This window comes from Muntiacus reevesi, chromosome 20 (assembly GCF_963930625.1).
Source record: "Muntiacus reevesi chromosome 20, mMunRee1.1, whole genome shotgun sequence".
Classification (NCBI taxonomy): Eukaryota; Metazoa; Chordata; class Mammalia; order Artiodactyla; family Cervidae; genus Muntiacus; species Muntiacus reevesi.
The window spans coordinates 16084430-16103213 of NC_089268.1; the positions used below are offsets into that span (position 1 = coordinate 16084430).

General features: G+C 39.9%; 1 long non-coding RNA gene and 1 pseudogene across 1 annotated transcript; one reads left to right on the forward strand and one right to left on the reverse strand.

The window, feature by feature from the left end:
• Positions 1–274: 274 nt before the first annotated feature.
• On the reverse strand, positions 275–879 carry LOC136151603 (iron-sulfur cluster assembly 1 homolog, mitochondrial pseudogene; annotated as a pseudogene).
• A 15366-nt stretch (positions 880–16245) lies between these two features.
• On the forward strand, positions 16246–17665 carry LOC136151927 (uncharacterized). Its single transcript, XR_010660112.1, has 3 exons — positions 16246–16433; positions 16621–16688; positions 17131–17665. It is a non-coding gene; the product is annotated as an uncharacterized lncRNA (long non-coding RNA).
• Positions 17666–18784: the final 1119 nt, after the last annotated feature.

An 18784-nucleotide genomic window follows, 5' to 3' on the forward strand; every position in this document is an offset into this window, starting at 1 on the left:
GTTAGAAATGGTTGGGTTCTGAAAATATGTTGAAGATAGAGTGGACAAGAGCTGTTTACAGTGAGCATTTGGATAGACAGACAAAATGAATGGTCAACTTGGAGTTACAATGGAGACCATCTAATCATCCCTCTGCTGACTCAGGAATCTCCAACCCGACATCTCTGACATTATGATATTTAATGCACATTCCCCTTCCGGGGAAAGAGGATTCACCACTTCACACAACAACCTCACCTGGTCCTTGAAGTTCTTTTTTTTTTTTTTTTTCATTTTCAAATGCATCACTTTATTTTCCTTGGAAGGCAGTCATACATTACACACCTTAAGCATGTGACAGTCACATGGTTTCCTCAATAAGCCCTAGAGCTTCCACAGCTCTCCTGGGGCCTGCAGCCTGAGCAGTCCTGAAGAGTCAAATGTTAAAGCTTTCTCCACAGCCACATGTTCCTTTGATGTTTGGATTATTGAACACAAACTCACTGGATAATTTGTCTTCAACATAGTCCATTTCTGTTCCTAACAGTGTTAGCTGTGCTTTCTTCTCAATGAACACTCTGACTCCATCTTGAATAACTTCTTCATCAGAGTCTCCTTTTGTCTTTGTATATTCTAAAGTGTAGGAAAGGCCATTACAACCCCTGGTTCGGACACCAACTTTCACACCAACATGTTCAGGCTTATCTTTAAGAAGTTGTTTTATCTTGTTTACCGCTGAAGGTGTCAGGGTGAGGGCGGCCCGGGTGGACAGCAGCTTCCTCTTGCTCACAGCCCGGACAGTGGCCCGGACTAACGAAGCCGACATCCTCGCTGTCCGGCCGCCCCGGTGTTTAGGGCTGGAGGTCGGTCATCTCAACCTCTCTCCATGGACACCGCGGGCACTCTTGAAGTTCTTTCTTATACTCACTCAAAGTTCGCGCTTTCTCTCACTGTTCCTAAAGCAATACAGGGCAGGGCTCCACCACCTCCTGCGGACAGTCCTCCAGACTGTTTGACTTCTCCCTTAGTTCAAATCCTCCATCAATGCCATTGATCAGTCCCTCTGGATGTGAACAAATCCCTGAAGGAAGTAGCTCTGCTTGTTCTACTAAGTAGAAGGGCCAGGGGCTGATTGTTCTCTGAGCTCCTTCTAGAACATCATTCACAGATTTTGGTAAATGATTTTCCACTCAGGACACAAATTTAAATTTGGCAAATGCACTCTTCCCCTACCCTTTTTCAGGTGAGGGAGTTAGAGAGTTAGCTTAGATCTTGCTTCTCATCAATGAAAATGCCAAAGCCATTATAAGAGAACCTTCTGGGAGTTTCCTGGCGGTCCAGGGGTCAGGACTCCATACTTTCACTGCCAAGGGCCTGGATTCCATCCCTGGGGAAAGAACTAAGATCCCACACGTTGCGGGGGCATGGCCAAGAAAGAAAAGAAGAAGAGCACTTCTTTAGGTACCAACTGTCAACATCCATGTCCACACCCTCTGTTTTCCTTCCTGTAACATAAATGGACCATCTGTGCTCCTACCTAAATCCAGTCCCTCCACTTTTCTGCTATATTCACCCCTTCTCTCATGATCAAGAACACTGGTGACCCTGAAATTTGGAGGGAATAATAGAAAAGAGCTAATATTTTTAAAACAAAATTCAAGAATCCTTTATACAAATAAAAGAAAGCCTATATTTCTTTGAGTCAACCATATGCCTGGGAAAATTGACTGAGAATGATCAACTCAGAAACATAGCCTAAAATTGATTAGATTTTAAAGACAAAGAAACCATACCCAAGGACTCCAGGCACAATACCCATAATACCTTCAAGAGTATGAAAAAATTAGGTTGGCATCAGTATATCTAAGAGCTACCTGCAAAGCAAGGCAAGAATGGAACATTATTCTAAAGTAACAAAGAAAGGAAACAAATTGTGAGCCAAGGACTTTATACACAACAAAGCCATCATTCAATTATCAAGGCTATAGAAAAGTAAATTATATGCAAAGAGTGAAAGAATCTGTGCACATAAGTCCTTCTTGGATTAAGTCCTTCTTGGATGATCTGTTAGAGGATGAACTCTATCTAATCAAGAGATAACTGGGGGAAATTTTTGGCAAAAGAATGATGGAAGGTGTAGTATATTTAAAGTGTATTTAAAGCATGTCGATCTAAAATTTATACAAGGATTATGAACAAAGGTGGAAAATACTTTGTAAATGTCACATGTTCTGATAAAGTAGAAAAATGCAACTTAAAATTTGAGCTAAGAAGGAAGACAAAGTAAAGTAGGATAAAATCATTGTTGCATAGGGAACAATTAGAAATCAAATGATACCATTTTGAATTGACTATCCAGATAGTAGTGAAAAATATTGACTATCCCTATCCAGATAGAGTGAAAAAACTGGCTTAAAAGTCAACATTCAAAAAATGAAGATCATGACATCTGGTCCCATAGCTTCGTGGCAAATAGATGGAGAAAATTTGAAAACAGTGACAGATTTTATTTTCTTGGGCTCCAAAATTACCATGGATAGTGATGACAGCCACAAAATCAAAAGGCATTTGCTCCTTGGATGAAAAACTATGACAAACCTAGACAGTGTATTAAAAAGCAGAGACATCACTTTGCTGACAAAGGTCTGTAGAGTCAAAGTTATGGTTTTTCCAGTAGTCATGTATGAATGTCAGAGCTGGACCATAAAGAAGGCTGAGCATGGAAGAATTGATGCTTTTGAATTGTGGTGTTGGAGACGACTCTTGAGAGTCACTTGGACTGCAAGGAGATTAAGCTAATCAATCCTAAAGGAAATCAACCTTGAATATTCATTGAAAGGACTGATGCTGAAGCTGAAGCTCCAATATTTTAGCCACTTGATGCGAAGAGCAGACTCATTGGAAAAGACTCTGATGCTGGGAAAAACTGAAGGCAAGAGGAGAAGGGGACAATGGAGGATGAGATGATTGGATGGCATCACTGACTCAATGGATGTGAGTTTGACCAAACTCCGGGAGATAGAGTGAAGGACAGGGAAGCCTGGTGTGCTGCAGTTCATGGAGTTGCAAAGAGTCAAGACACAATTTAGCAACTGAATAACAACATCCAGATAGTAAAAGGTTAAGTAAGGATTTATCTTACTTTAATTTTTAGCTCCTTAGGTAAGGAGAATGAGGATATTTTAAAAGATATCAATGCAAAGGTAACTTTCAGAGCTAAACATACACTTTTATAAATGTCAAAGCAATTTTTTAAAAAACAAATAAGGCATGCAGAGAAAGAAACAAAGTAAGCATAACATAACATAGATTAACGTAGATTAATTATAATACAAAATGTTGTAAAGAATTTATACCCAATATATTAGTCATATCAGAAATGTAAAGAAGATTAACTTGTTTAAGAGATTGTCTTTTCTCCATTGTATATTCTTGCCTCCTTTGTCAAAGATAAGGTGTCCACAGGTGCGTGGATTTATCTCTGGGCTTTCTATTTTGTTCCATTGATCTATATTTCTGTCTTTGTGCCAGTACCATACTGTCTTGATGACTGTGGCTTTGTAGTAGAGCCTGAAGTCAGGCAGCTTGATTCCTCCAGTTCCATTCTTCTTTCTCAAGATTGCTTTGGCTATTCAAGGCTTTTTTGTATTTCCATACAAATTGTGAAATTATTTGTTCCAGTGTTTAGTAAAAGAAAAAGATTTTCAAAATATCTTACAAAGGAAAACTTTGGTGTCTTCCATATATGGGGAAACATTTAAAACAAAGTGATTCAAAGGCTAAAACAATGAAAGAGGATGGGAAAACTTATGCCAGCTAAATAGAATAACTCTAGACCAAGGGCGGCAAGCCTAATATTAGGTAATGCAGAATTTAGGCCAAAAACATCAAACAAGACAAATAAAAACATTATACGGTAAAAAGTCACAATCTAAAATACAATAAAATACAAACTATGTACCAGATTACCAAAAGTGAAGTGAAAGTCGCTCAGTTGTGTCTTTTTGCGACCCCATGGACTACACAATCCATGGAATTTTCTAGGCCAGAATACTGGAGTGGGTAGCCTTTCACTTCTCCAAGGGATCTTAGCAACTCAGGGATCAAACTCAGGTCTCCCGCATTGCAGGTGGATTCTTTACCAGCTGGGTCACAAGGGAAGCCCAAGATTACAAAAAAAGAACCAAAAAACCCATCTTTTTGTAAAATAGAAATTAGAGCAATATAAAGAGAAATAGGAATAATACTGATAAGAGAGCTTTACATATCACTCAGGATGAGAGGGGTACATGAACAAAAAATAAGTATGAATAGGGAAGACTTTAACATGAATCATAAATTAGATATCATAAATATGTATTAAATGCTGCACCCTTTAATAAAAAATATCCTTTATTCTCATGCAGACAGGAAACATTCAGTGAAGCTGATCATATATCACAAAAGAAAAATAAGTAGGTTCCATAGTAGGAATATTACAAACAGAATTCTCTGATCACAATGTAGTAAAAGTAGAAATGAAAAGAAAAAATAAAAAATTAAATGCCCTTCCAAAGATGGAGAAAAGGGGACTGACTTTACTCTCCCACCTAAAGCAACAGCAAAAATATGTGAACAAAATACTATATGAAACAATGGTTTTCAAGATACCAGACATCAAACTATGAAGAACAGTGATCCCAAAGAGCTGGGAAACAAATGAGATGAGTTCTACAATTCCATCAGTTTGGTGCCTGGAGAGAGTTTCCAGGCCACAGTGCAGGAACGTGGAAGCCAGGCAGAGCCAAGTGGACTTCCTGATTTGAGAAATTTAGAGTTTGAGGAGATCAAGGTTGCCAGAGTTCATAGGACAGACTACGAGAGAGAGAACAATTGATGAGAGTTCCGCTCAAATATTCAACAGAATGCTGATCACCCCATGCATGTGAGGAAGCTACCCTAGTCTAGTCAGCCTGTTGTAGCAAAATGCCAAAGACTGGGAAGCTTGCAAGTAACAGGAGTTTATTTCTCATAATTCTGGAGGCTGGAAGTCTGAGATCTGGGTACCAGGATGGTCTGGTGGAAGCTCTCTTCAGGTCTCAGACATCTCACTGTATCCTCACATGGTGGGAGGTACTAGGAAGCTTTCTGCTGCTGCTGCTAAGTCACTTCAGTTGTGTCTGACCGTGGGCGACCCCATAGATGGCAGTCCACCAGGCTCCCCCGTCCCTAGGATTCTCAAGGCAAGAACACTGGAGTGGGTTGCCATTTCCTTCTCCAATGTGTGAAAGTGAAAAGTGAAAGTGAAGTTGCTCAGTAGTGTCCAATTCGCAGCGACCCCATGGACTGCAGCCTACCAGGCTCCTCCATCCACGGGACTCCTCCAGGCAAGAGTACTGGAGTGGGGTGCCATTGCCTTCTCCAAGGAAGCTCTCTAGAATCTCTCTTATAAGACAGTAATTTCCTTCAGGAGAGTTCCATCCTCAGGACTTAGGCACCTCCCAAATGCCCCATCCACTAACGCCATCACCTCTGGGGGCTAGAATTTCAACATATGAATTTGCCAGGGAGAGGTTGGAGGCTGACACAATCAAACTAAAAGCACTGCCCAAAGCCTCCTAAAAGGATAAAAAGAAACATTGCCAGATATTCTCAAAGAACGAAGAGTAGTGTCTGGTCTAGCTAGCTGAACTGGGAAACCCCATAATATAATTTCAATACCGAGTACTCAGAAGGATCTTGCCTCAAAGGAGGGGAATAATTAGCCCCAGACTAAACACTGCAATGGCTCTATCTGACAAATCTTTAAACTAAGACCTGAAAGGACTGAACTTTTTCCAAGTAACTTAACTGAAACCCAGAACAAAGCTCAGGAATATTTATAGAAATACAGAAATATCCAAAACACAATAAATTAAAATTCCTAATGTCTAGCATCTAACAAAAATTACCTGATGTACAAAGAAGCAGGAAAATATAACACATAATGAGGAGAAAAAATCAATTAAAACCAACCAGAATTGGCAGCAAATGTTAGAAGTAACAAATACAATGGATGGAATTAATACAGGAATAGACATTAGAGATTAGCAAATGTTTTTAAGACACAGCAATAGAAACAACCTAAAACAAAACACTCAGCAAAATCATAATAAAAAAAAAATGAAAAGAGCATCAGTGAACTGTAGGACAACTTCACGCTGCCTATTATACCTATGATTGGAGTCCCCAGAGGACAGGATAGAGAGAGACCAAAAAAATCTGAAAAAAATACTGGCTTAAAATATTAAAAATGTGATTAAAAATACTAATCCACACACTCAAGAAGGTCAACAAACCCCAAGCACAAGAAACACAAAGAAACAAGACTAAGTCAAATCATAATAAATTTACTCAGAACCAATGGTAAAGAGAAAACTTTAAAAACAACCAGATAGATGTCAAAAACAATACAAGCAAGACTTGAAGGAGCATCTTCAAAATACTGAAAGAAGTTAAATGTCAACCTAGAATTCAATACCCAGTAAAAGTATCTTTTGAAAACGAATGCAAATGAAGAATTCATGCCCTGCAGGGCCACACTGCAAGATTTGCTAAAAGCAGTCCTTCAGGCAGAAGAAAAGAATATCAGACGAAAATACAAATTACACAAAAAATTGAAGAACCCTGAAAATGGTTGCTATATGGATAAATAATATGATTTTTTGCTTATTATTTAAATCCCTTTGAAAGATAATCAGATTTAAGAAAAAACACTGTAGTGTAGAGTTTATAATATATGTAAAAGTGAACTCTATGACAGAGATATCATAAAGGCTTCAAGGAGATAAATGGAAATATGCTATTGAGAGGTTTATAATATATATGATGTAATATAAAACCATTTGAAGATAGGTTGTGATGAGTTAATGATGCATACTATAAATCCTAAAGCAACCACTAAAATAGCAAAACAAAGAACTATAAACCACATGCCACTGAAGGATAGAAAAATGGGAGTAAAAATTCAAATAATTAAAAAGAAAGCACGGAAAGAAGAAAGTAAAAGTATAGGATATGGGGAAAATACAAAACAGATTGCAAGATGATGTACTTAAACCTAACTATATCAATAACCACATTATGTGTAAATAATAAAGAGGCAGAGATGGTTAAAATGGATAAAAAAGCAATCCCCAGTATTGCTGCCTACACAAAACTCACTTTAAATACAAAGACACAAAGAAGTTAAGGTAAAGGAATGAGAAATGATAAGACCAACTTCCTTATCTTCTTTCCTTCTTTTCATGGGAAAGCATTTAGTTTTTCACTTTTAAGTGTGATTATGTTTGCAGGTTTTCCAACAATATTCTTTATCAGGTTATGGAAGTCGTCTTCTCTTCTTACTTTGCTTAGAATTTTTATCAGGAATGGATGTTTAACTTTTTTCAAGTGATTTCCTGAATCCACAGAGATGATCATATAACTTTTACCCTTTAGTTTCTTAATATGGTAAATCATATTGATTTTTAAAAAATGTTAAACCAGACTTGAATTCCTGGGATAAATCCCACTTGGTCATAACACATTATCCTTTTAATATTTTGTTGAGTTTGATTTAAAATTTTATTAGTAATAATTTTTGCATCTGTCTTTATGACAGATATTAGTCTTTTATTTTCCCTTACTTTTTGGCTGCACCATGCAACATGTGTGATCTTTCCTAATCAGAGATTGAACCTGTGCCCTCTGAATTGGAAGCACAGAATCTTAACCACTGGATGACCAGGGAAACGCAACAGATATTAGTCTTTAGCTTTGCTCTCTTATAATGTCCTTGCTTATTTTTTATCAAGGTTATACTGGCCTCATAAAATAAGTTGGGTAATACTCCTTTCTTTCTAATATTCTGGAAAAGTTGCTGTTGAATTGTTATTATTTCCTCCTTGAGTGTCAATAAGATTCACCAGTGAAGCTACCTGGGATGAAGGGATTTTTATTTGAAGGTTTCTAGTTAGAAGTTAACATTTTAAAATAGCTCAGGTTATCTTTCTTCTTGAAGGTTCTAGCCAGAGCAATAAGGCAAAGGAGAAAAAAAAGCATCCAGATTTAAAGGAAGAAATAAAACTGTCTGCATTTGTAGAAGATTTCTACATTATTTTCTATGTAGAAACTCTATGGAATCCACAAAAACAGTTACTAGAATAAGTGAGTTTAGCAAGTTTGTATGACACAAGGAAGTAGGAAAAAATCAATTTTATTTCTATATATTAGTAACGAACAATAAAAAATTGAAATTGAATCAATACCATTTACAATAGTATTCAAAATGTGAAATACTTAGAAATAAGTCTGACAAAAGATGACCAAGACCTGTACACTGAAGCCTATAAATCACTGCTGAGGCAAATTAAAACAGACATGAGTAAATGAAGAGATATGTTATGTTCATAATTTAGAAGACTCAATATTGTTGAAATGTGAATTCTCAAATTTACCATTAGACTCAAAGCAATTCCAATCCAAATGTCAACAGAGTGTTTTGGGGGTTTTTTTGGTAAGAATTCACAGGTTGACTTCCTATATCACATGGGAACTAAAGAACCCAGAGTAGTCAAAACAACTTTTGAAAAGAGGGATAAAGTTGGTAGATTAATGCTACCTGATTTCAAGACTTATTATAAAGTTGAAGCCAATGTAGCATTGTTATGCATGCTTGTATGCTCAGTCACTTTAGTTGTGACCCACTCTTTGTGATGCTATGGACTATAGCCCACCAGGCTCCTCTGTCCATGGGATTCTCCAGGCAAGAATACTGGAGTGGGTTGCCATGTCCTCCTCCAGGGGATCTTCCCAAACCAGGGATTGAACCTGGGTCTTCTGTGTTGCAGGCAGATTCTTTACCCACTGAGCTACCTGGGAAGCCCAGCACTGGTATAAGAATAGGCAAATAAGTCAGTGAAACAGAATAGAAAGTCTAGCGATAAGCCCACATATATGTGAATAAATTACTTTTGACAAAGGTGCATTTAAACAACAATTAAGTGGAGAAGGAATAACCTTTTCAACAAATGGTCTTGGAACAACAGGATATCCATATGAAAAAAATAATAATTTTCTGTCCATACCTTGCATCATAGACGAGAGTTAACTTAAAAATAGGTTGTATAACTGAATATGAAATCTAAAAGCAAAATGCTTCTAAAGAAAACATAGGAGAAAGCATTTGCAACCTTTGGTGAGATAAAGATTTTTCACATATGATGTCAAAACCATGATCCATAAGAGAACAAATTTATAAATTGTACTTCATCAGAATTAAAAACATCTGTTCTTTCTTTAATTCCTAAGAGAATGAAAAGATGAACTACACACGAGGATAAATTACTTACGAATTCTATTCCTGACAGGGAATTTATATACAGAATATATAAAATCTCTCAAAACTTAAACCATACAAATTTATAAGAAAATGGGCAAATAACTTGAACAGACACTCCACCAAAGAAGATACACGGATGGTAAAAAAAAAAAAGCACCTTAAAAGATACTCACCATCAGCAGTCATTAAAGAAATGCAAATTAAAACCAAAACAAGATACTACTACACACATTATATAATGGCTAAAATTAAAAAAAAAAAAAACTGTGCTAAGTGTTGGTGAGAATGTGGAGGAACTGAAACTCTCATATACTCTCTGCTGCTGCTGCTGCTAAGTCACTTCAGTTGTGTCCGACTCTATGCGACCTCATAGACGGCAGCCCACCAGGCTCCCCGTCCCTGGGATTCTCCAGGCAAGAACACTGAAGTGGGTTGCCATTTCCTTCTCCAGCGCATGAAAGTGAAAAGTGAAAGTGAAGTCGCTCAGTCGTGTCTGACTCTTAGCGACTTCATAAACTGCAGCCCACCAGGCTCCTCTGTCCATGGGATTCTCCAGGCAAGAGTACTGGAGTGGGCTGCCATTGCCTTCTCCACATATACTCTCTAGGGAACCTAAAAACCACAGTCTACCTGGAAAATAACTTGGCAATTTTTACAACATAGACACATCATATGATCCAGTCATTCTACTCCTAAGTGTTTATCTAAGAGAATGAAAGCATATGTCCTTACAAATTTTACACTAATGTTCATAGCAGCTTTATTTGTTTTAACTAAACTGGAAACAACACAAGTGTTCATCATCAGCTGATAAATATTGATAGATAAACAAATTGTTGTACATATTTCCAATTTGATTCTGTTCTTCAATAGGAAGAAATGAACACTAAAACATGGATGAATATCAGAATAATTATTCTGAGTCAAAAAAGCCAGATAATAAAAGACTGCATCCTTTATGATTCCATTTATATAAAATTCTACGAATGCCAAGTAATCTACAGTGACAAAGCAGGTCAGTGGTTGCCTGCAGGAAAGAGGGGTGAGAGAAATTACAAAGAGATACAAACAAACCTGAGTTTAATTGTTCACTAACTTGATTGTAATAGTGATGATTTCACTGGTGTTTATAATTGTCAGAACTTATCAAGTTGTACTTAAATATATGCAATTTCTTCTGTGTCAATTATACCTCAATAAAACTGCTAAGAAAAGACTTTCAGATGGAAAAATATTTGTAAGATGTCCTTCTGACTGGAATTGAAAAACAATCTATTAAAAAATTCTTAGGTGATAACAAAAATGCCAACAGGAATTAGAGAATTCTGGAAAAATAAAAGAATAATTAAAACACTAAATATCCTATTAAGACATATTCAGTCATAAACACATATATCTCTCAAAAGAGAAGAATAAAAATATACAATTAAAATTTCACCTCAAAAACCAAAACAATGAAATCCCCCTCAAAAGCCCAGAAAAAGAAAATAATAAAGCTAAATACATAAATAGCTGAGACAGACAACAGGGCAGTAGTAAAGCTAAACAATAAATTATAATCCCAGGGTGTTTTTGCAAATTAACAATAGAGACAAAATAGTAATTCATCTAATTTAGAACAAAATAGAAAAGCATGAATTTATATAATAAGAATTGACAAGGAAGAAATAACTATTGATATATAGAAAGTTTTAAAAAATGTGCCTCTTGGGACTTCCTTGGTAGTTCGTGTAAGACTCTGTGCCCAGGTTCGAAGGAACCCTGACCAGGGAACTAGATCCCATATGCTACAACTTCCCAGCCACAGTTAAGACCTTGTTTTTGCTGCTGAGTCATTAAGTCGTGTCTGAGCCTTTTTCGACCCCATGGACTGTAGCTTCCCAGGCTCCCCTGTCCATGGGATTCCCCAGGCAAGAATACTGGAGTAGGTTGCTATTTCCTACCTGGTACAGCCAAATAAATAGAATGAACACTCCAAAAAAAAAAAAAAAATGTGCCCCTTTCTACACATATATGCAAATAAATTGGGTGGAAAGAGTAGGGGATTGAGTAAAAATTCATTGATTATGCATTGTATATGGTTTGAAATTATCATGCTAATACTTTACATATTCAAAGTATAAAATTGAAACAACATGAGGGAAAAGATATTTTACATCATCTCTAGGTATCTTCCAACAAATTACTTACTAATTACAAAAGAAAAAAGTAACAACTTTACAATGGTTAAATCTGGCTTAAAAACATTTTAATGAAGTGATGAACATTAGCACTATCAATAATGGGACAAGCCAACATCAGGGCCCTCTTATGTATTTCACTGACAAAATTCACTTAAGCAGAGTTTCTGCCAAGAATACATTAACTGAATCCAATCCACATGTAATAAAACACAAAAGAAGAGGGAACTGTTTCAAATTGAAAACACTGGGACAACTAAACGCAGTTATGTTGAATTGAATCCTGGGCTGGAAAACATAATTGGTGTAAAGGACACTGCTTGAATAATAGAGGAAACTAGAATATAAATTGTTGATTAAATACTAGTATTGTATAGGTGGTAACTTTCCTGATTGTTAACAATACTGAGCTCATACAACAGAATTTCCTTATTGTTAGGAAAAAAGTAATTATAAAGGAGTAAACAGGCATGATGAAATTGCTAAATGAGAGAGAGAGAGATACAGAATGATAAAGCAAATACAGCAAAATGTTAACCATGAATAGATCTAAGTATGCATAGATAGGAACTCATGTACTATCCTTGGGGGTTTTTCTATAAATTGGCAACTAAAACAAGATACGTGTTAAATAATTGTATTCACATCACTCCTATAGCAATGATTCCCTTCTGTACCTTAAGTATCCCAATTTTTTTATCCTATAACACTTAGTTTTAATATCAAATACATAGTTTGTGTATAGTGAATCTCCCTCCATAAAAATACAAGTTCTCAGGGACAGGAATCTTTGCTGTTTTGTACAATGAAGAAATCCTACTTCTAAACTGTACCTAGCATTTCGTAGAGGGAAGATAGATACTCTTAAATTAGAGAATAAATGTATAATTGGATAAAACAGGCTCTAGAGTCAGACAAGTCAAATCCTGGTTCTTAGTGTTCCTTCATACAACACAGACACGTTACTGAACTTCCTCGGAACTTAGCTCCTAATAAGCACTTACTTCAAAGGGATACGGGGAAGATGACATTCACAAACACTGAGAAGTAGGAACTCCAAAAGTTTGTTCTCCACAAAGGCAATGAATGAACTGGCAAAAACTGCTGAGAATCAACTTTTTCAGAACTCTGGAATCAAATCAAAATTTACCACAAGCAGGAAAATAATTAAATAATGAAGGAAAAAAAAAAAAGATGAGACTGGATAAGAGAACTTTGAGATATTTTAACTTACCATGGTACAATACCATCTCCTGCTTCCCAGCTTGCAGTGGCCTGAAGACAGTGGCTGGCATTCCCAGTGTGTACCTGGTATCAGAGGGAGCAGAACAGACCTTATTCTCAAATGTGGTTTTTGTTTTAACCTATCTGGTGGCTCTTTGAAGAACTGTCTCAAATGGCTTGCCTATTTTCACCTAAAGACGCTTACTCCTTGGAGGGAAAGTTATGACCAACCTAGACAGCATATTAAAAAGCAGAGACATTACTTTGCCAACAAAGGTTCGTCTAGTAAAGGCTATGGTTTTTCCAGCGGTCATGTATGGATGTGAGAGTTGAACTGTGAAGAAAGTTGAGCACTGAAGAATCGATGCTTTTGAACTGTGGTATTGGAGAAGACTCTTGACAGTCCCTTTGACTGCAAGGAGATCCAACCAGTCCATCCTAAAGGAGATCAGTCCTGGGTGTTCATTAGGACTGACGTTGAAGCTGAAACTCCAATACTTTGGCCACCTGATGCAAAGAGTTGACTCACTTGGAAAGACCCTGATGCTGGGAAAGATTAAGGGCAGGAGGAGAAGGGGACAACAGAGGATGAGATGGCTGGATGGCATCACCGACTCAATGGACATAGGTTTGGGTGGACTCCAGAAATTGGTGATGGACAGGGAGGCCTGGCGTGTTGCTGTTCATGGGGTCACAAAGAGTTGGACATGACTGAGCAACTGAATTGAACTGAACTGAAGGACATTCCCAGGGTTGAAGCATCTACCTAGGAAAAATTTGCTCAAAACATTTAAAAGCAAATGTATAGTTGTTGCTTCTGGAAACTGGGAATAATAGTTAGGGAAAACAATAACTTGAAAGCTTGGAAGGAAAGGCTAGGGAAGGAGATGCTTTGGGGAATAAGGATTTTGAAAAGCTGTCACGTATTTCTAGGAATCTAGAAGTCCATGCACACATTCATGGCTGAGCACATGCTCAGAAAAGACCTGAGAAAGCCCTAGGCTCTTACGTCTGGCTTACTTCAGGCTCTGCAGGAGCAAGGAGTGAAGGCTTAGGCCAAATTGTAATCTGCTTGGCCGAGTGTTGAGTACATGTACACATACACACATGCACACGCACAGTCCATCTGCAAAGACTGGGAGATTTTTTTTTTCTTTTAGTTCTAAGGGCATAAGGAAATTTCTCTTGAATCACTGTGTGTGTGCTTAGTCGCTCAGTCGTGTCTGACTCTTTGCGACCCCATGGACTATAGCCCGCCAAGCTCCTCTGTCCCTGGTGATTCTCCAGGCAAGAATACTGAAGTGGGTTGCCAGGCCCTCCTCCAGGGTATCTTCCCAACCCAGGGAATGAACCCAGGTCTCCTGCATTACAGGCGGATTCTTTACCATCTGAGCCACCAGGGAAGCCCTAGCTGACCATTAATTTAACAGAACAGACTTTAATGACCACATATGACAAAGAATACAAACTTTACAAAACTAGTGCAGAAAAGTCACAAAACAAAAAGCAAGGGAAATGCAAATCAAAACCACAATGAGATGCCCACTACATGCCTACTCAGATGGCTATAACTTTTTAAAATAAAAATAAACAGCAATAATGAGGTTGTGGAGAAACTGGAACCATTGTATATTGCTGGTAAGGCTATAAAATGGCACATCAACTGCATGATGTCAGCTCCTCAAAAGTTAAACAATTAGGACCCAGTAGTTCCACTCCTTGGTATACATCTAAGAGAACTGAAAACATAGGCTCAAACAAAAAACATGTACACAAATGTTACAGCAAAACTATTCATTAACAAAAGGTGGAAGCAATCCAAAATGTCCATTAACATGAAATAGATAAATGTAATATGGTATATCTGTACAGGGGAATATTATTTAGCCTTAAAAAGAATGAAGTAGTGATACATGCTACAACGGATAAATCTTGAAAATACTATGCTAAGTATTAATATTAATTAAAAAAAAAGCCAAACACAAAAAGTTATATACCTTGTGATTTCACCTACATAGAAAGTCTCAAATAGCCAAATCCATCAAAGTAGAAAGCTGATGCAGGGTTGCCAGAGGCTAACAGGAGGTGAGAATGGGGATGAATTGCTTAATGTGTGTGGAATTCCTGGAGGTGGAGATGTATAAAAAATGTTCTGGAATTATCAATAAGTAGTGGGAATGATTGGACAGTATTGTGAATGTACTAAAAGCCACTGAATTATACACTTAAAAATGGTTAAAATGATAAACCTTATGTTATGTGAATTCTATTTCATTTTTTTTAATGGGATCTCAGCTCCCCCACCAGGGCTGAACCCTGACCTCTGCAGTTAAAGCATGGAATCCTAACCACTAGACTACTAGAGAACTCCTTATTTCAATTTTTAAATAAGTAATATAGATGCTAAAATATAATGATGTATTTTTAACTTTTCAGGACTGAGTCTTTCAAAATAAGTGCCCAATAAAAACGGTCTCCTGCATTGTAGCAAGATTCTTCACCGTCTGAGCCACCAGAGAAGCCCCAAATAGTAACACACGGGCCTCTTCTCTAAGAAGTCAGAGGCATTCTCAGCTGCTCGGCAACCCTCTCCTATTGGCTTGAAAGCATGACTCTGAGTAAGGACCCGGGCACCCCCAGGTCCTGCTGCAGTGATACAAGGAGGCAGGGGATAATGGCAACTAGTCCCAGAAGACTCTGGGTCCCCAAAGCTGGCGGAGACTGGTTAAAGCTTCCTTTATCATGATAGGGACTTGGTTGGTGGGAAGAGGTCAGAAGTTGTCATTAGCGGGGTCTGAACGCCACCTCTGCCCCTAATCCTCACGGAGGCCTCAAACTCAGGGTCTTCTGGATGGTGCTTTTCTCTGAGGTAAAATAGAGGTGAGGACTCTGGGATCAGGGTCACTGTGGTTTGCTGGTCTGCTAACTATAAAACTCGGGCCACTGCTCTCAAGACACCAGACTGTAGCCTTTCTATATCCTGGAAGGTTCTGGGGACTCACATTCCCTCTCCTACCTCCCCTTCTGCCGCCCCCACCCCACACCTCCACCTCCTTCCCACAGTCCTTGGTTCATCCAAGATGGAGACGTTCCCCAGAAGCCTCCAAACTCCAGAGAGTCCAGCAGGCTTCTCTCCTTACACTCCTGCCTTGGAACAGCTGGTCTGAAGTGAAGTTGCCCAGTTGTGCCCGACTCTTTGCGACCCTGTGGACGGTAGCCTGCCAGGCTCCTCCGTCCATGGAATTTTCCAGGCAAGGATACTGGAGTGGTTTGCCATTTCCTCCTCCAGGGAATCTTTCCCGACTCAGGGATCGTACCCCGGTCTCCTGCACGGCAGGCAGACTACCATACGAGCCACTCCTCAGAGACTGTGGAACGTTCTGGCAGGGGCAGAGCCCCTCCCGCGCACTGCCACCTACACACAGCCGGGCTGACGTCACAGAGAGGGAGGCAGGCCTCTGATTGGAGGAGGCTTGGTGAGAAGGCGGGGCGATGGGCGTGTCTAACGGCCCCTGAAGCAGCTGTTGGGATCCGTTAATTTCTAGCGGCACTTCGCTCATTTTTTTTCTAAGATGGCATGAAGCTAACTTACTTAAGAGAACGGGCTTATGGGGATCTCCCCTTCCAGGAAGATGAGAACTGCTATAAGGATTCAGGAAAACCCCTGAGGCCCAGGATGTGGAGAACTGGGCGCCCGTCCCTCCCCGCAGGTTGGTTGTAGACGTTGTGGCGGGAGGGTTCCAAGGGATTTTTGTGCTCCCCGTCTCCCTAGGAGGTGGGCGGTGGTTGGAGATGGGTCCCCAAGCCCCTTGCAAGCCCCTTCCCCCTCGCCTCGGGCTTCATCCGAGCATTTCTCCACTCTTTTCTCTCTTTACCACTGTGTCTTTCTTGTGGAAGGATTATTCTTCCATCCCAAGGAGGAGAGCCACTTGAATGTCTGAAAGATACTGGGACTCCGACGACAAGTATGTGCCGGCCCACCCCTGTGCGCCCCGGGCCTTTCCCCGCCTCCCTTTCCCGGTTTGCGGGTATCTTTCCTAACTTCTTGGTCTCATTTATCACCTCCCTCCCTGCTGTGATTGGTGAAGGGTTGGGGTGGATGAACTGGAGATCTGGCGGGTGGGGGAGTCCGGGATCAGGTTCAAGTCCAAAGATGCCCCTCCGAGCTCTGTGTGATTGTGGGAAATTTACTGACCCCTTTCATGGGTGTGTGCTCTCACCCGGAAAGTGACAAAAATCATAATGCTCATTGAATCATGGTGGGAACGGGAGTGATTATGTCAGTGTCTTTGGAAAACAGATGTGCTGCAAATTACTAATTGGGCTTTTAACTCTGTTCTTCCCGCTGCCCTCCCCCCAGCTGCTGTCTTTTCTGTGTACCAGGTTTCTGCCTTTTTCCTTCCACAGGATGGGTCAGTCAAGCCATAACAGAGCATGGAGGCAGTCCCTTTGTCCACCCGGTCATCTTCTAGGAACTAGGAAGCACCCTTCCCGGGTCCCTGCTCCAGTGGACTTCCCCGGCTCTTCCTTCCCAGCCTTTGCTGTGGCATTAGCCATCTGGAAAAAGAGCTGCTGGTAGAACCTGGGATTTTTGTTCAAGCCCACAACTCTTCCCTCCAGATAATCCAGTACTCTGCCTTCAGGGAGGAGACTTGGACTTTAGGCAACAGGAGAAAACCAGACCTTCAAGGGCTTTGGTTCCCTCCAAGGCCAAGGTTCCCAAGATCCTTGGTTAAGAGGTCTGGGCCACCGCCTTCCCTTCCTCACTCTTCTTTTCCCTGTTTGTCCCAGAGTTCTGCTATAACCCCAAAGCTTTTCTGTTTACCATCAACATGGAAACTTGACTCTTCATATAGGTATATTTTCCCTCTTTTGTGCACCATCTTGTTCCGAAAAACTGCCTTTTCATGAAGGAGGCTTGTGGGACTTAAGGGGCCTGGCCAGTCACCCAGGCTCCCCCAGAGCCTCTCAGACCACTGGTCGTGTGGAGAAGTTTAATAAAGATGTCATTACTTCTTGACTCTTGCGGCTTGTGTTTGGTGTGCTGATTCAGAAGTGAAGACTCATGTGGATCCTTTTTATCCTTCCCACTCAAACCGGGTGGAAGGTGTTTGCATCCTCAGGGAAATGGGAAATGAGAGGTGGGTGGAGGGGATGTTATAATGGGCACCTCAGCCTGCCCACCCCTGCCTTTGAATAAAACTCTTCACTGTCTCCTCTAGGGACCTGGAATTACCTGGTTTACTAGACACCGGGCAGAGTTTTCTGAGCATTTGCATTGTAATAGGGCAGGAACTAAAAGGGAACCAATTTATCCACCAGAAAGTCAGGTCAGAGGAAGCAGGTAAACAGTGATTCATATTAAGGCCCTAGAATTTTACTAGTTGCTATTTTTATAATTTTGTTCTTTTAGTCCTTGATTGAGGATAAAGGGAGTATTGTAAAGGAACAAAGTGCTGGTGGAAGAAGGGTGGAGGAGGGTGGGTTGTCATCCTCAGAGCAGGAATGGAAGAGTGCAGGTATCACATCACTGGCCTGTGGTGTGATGATTGAGAGGTGTGGGCCACTTCCCTGGATCCCACAGATGGGAGTGACAGTCCTAGAACACAAACCTCTGCTTCCTAGGGCCTCAGAAGTTGCCCAGTGCCTCTGCCTCTCTCCCCTGCCTACCTTCCCTGTGTACCATGGATACCAGAGCTGATGTGGCAAGAGAACAGACCTCCCTAAGACTTTCCATCTGGGGCCCTGGTTCTGTGTTTTTCTATGTCAGTGATGATCACAGAATATTCTTGGAGTTGTCTTCTGTAATGGCTCTGGGCACCTTTTGAGGAGGAGGAATGCTGGAGTCTGTATAAACCTGGAGCTCCTTGAAGCACAGAGTATGTGTTCTTCATCTGTTCTGTTCCTTGGTGGACTTAGGAATGAAAGGTATGGACCTATTTGTAATCATGCCACCCAGTAGGAATACTGGTGAGTGGAGGAGGGTTTCTTTGGAAACCTCTGATTTTTCCAGCCTTGAGACTCTGGGCCTAATATTCATATAGTAGTTCAGTCGCTCAGT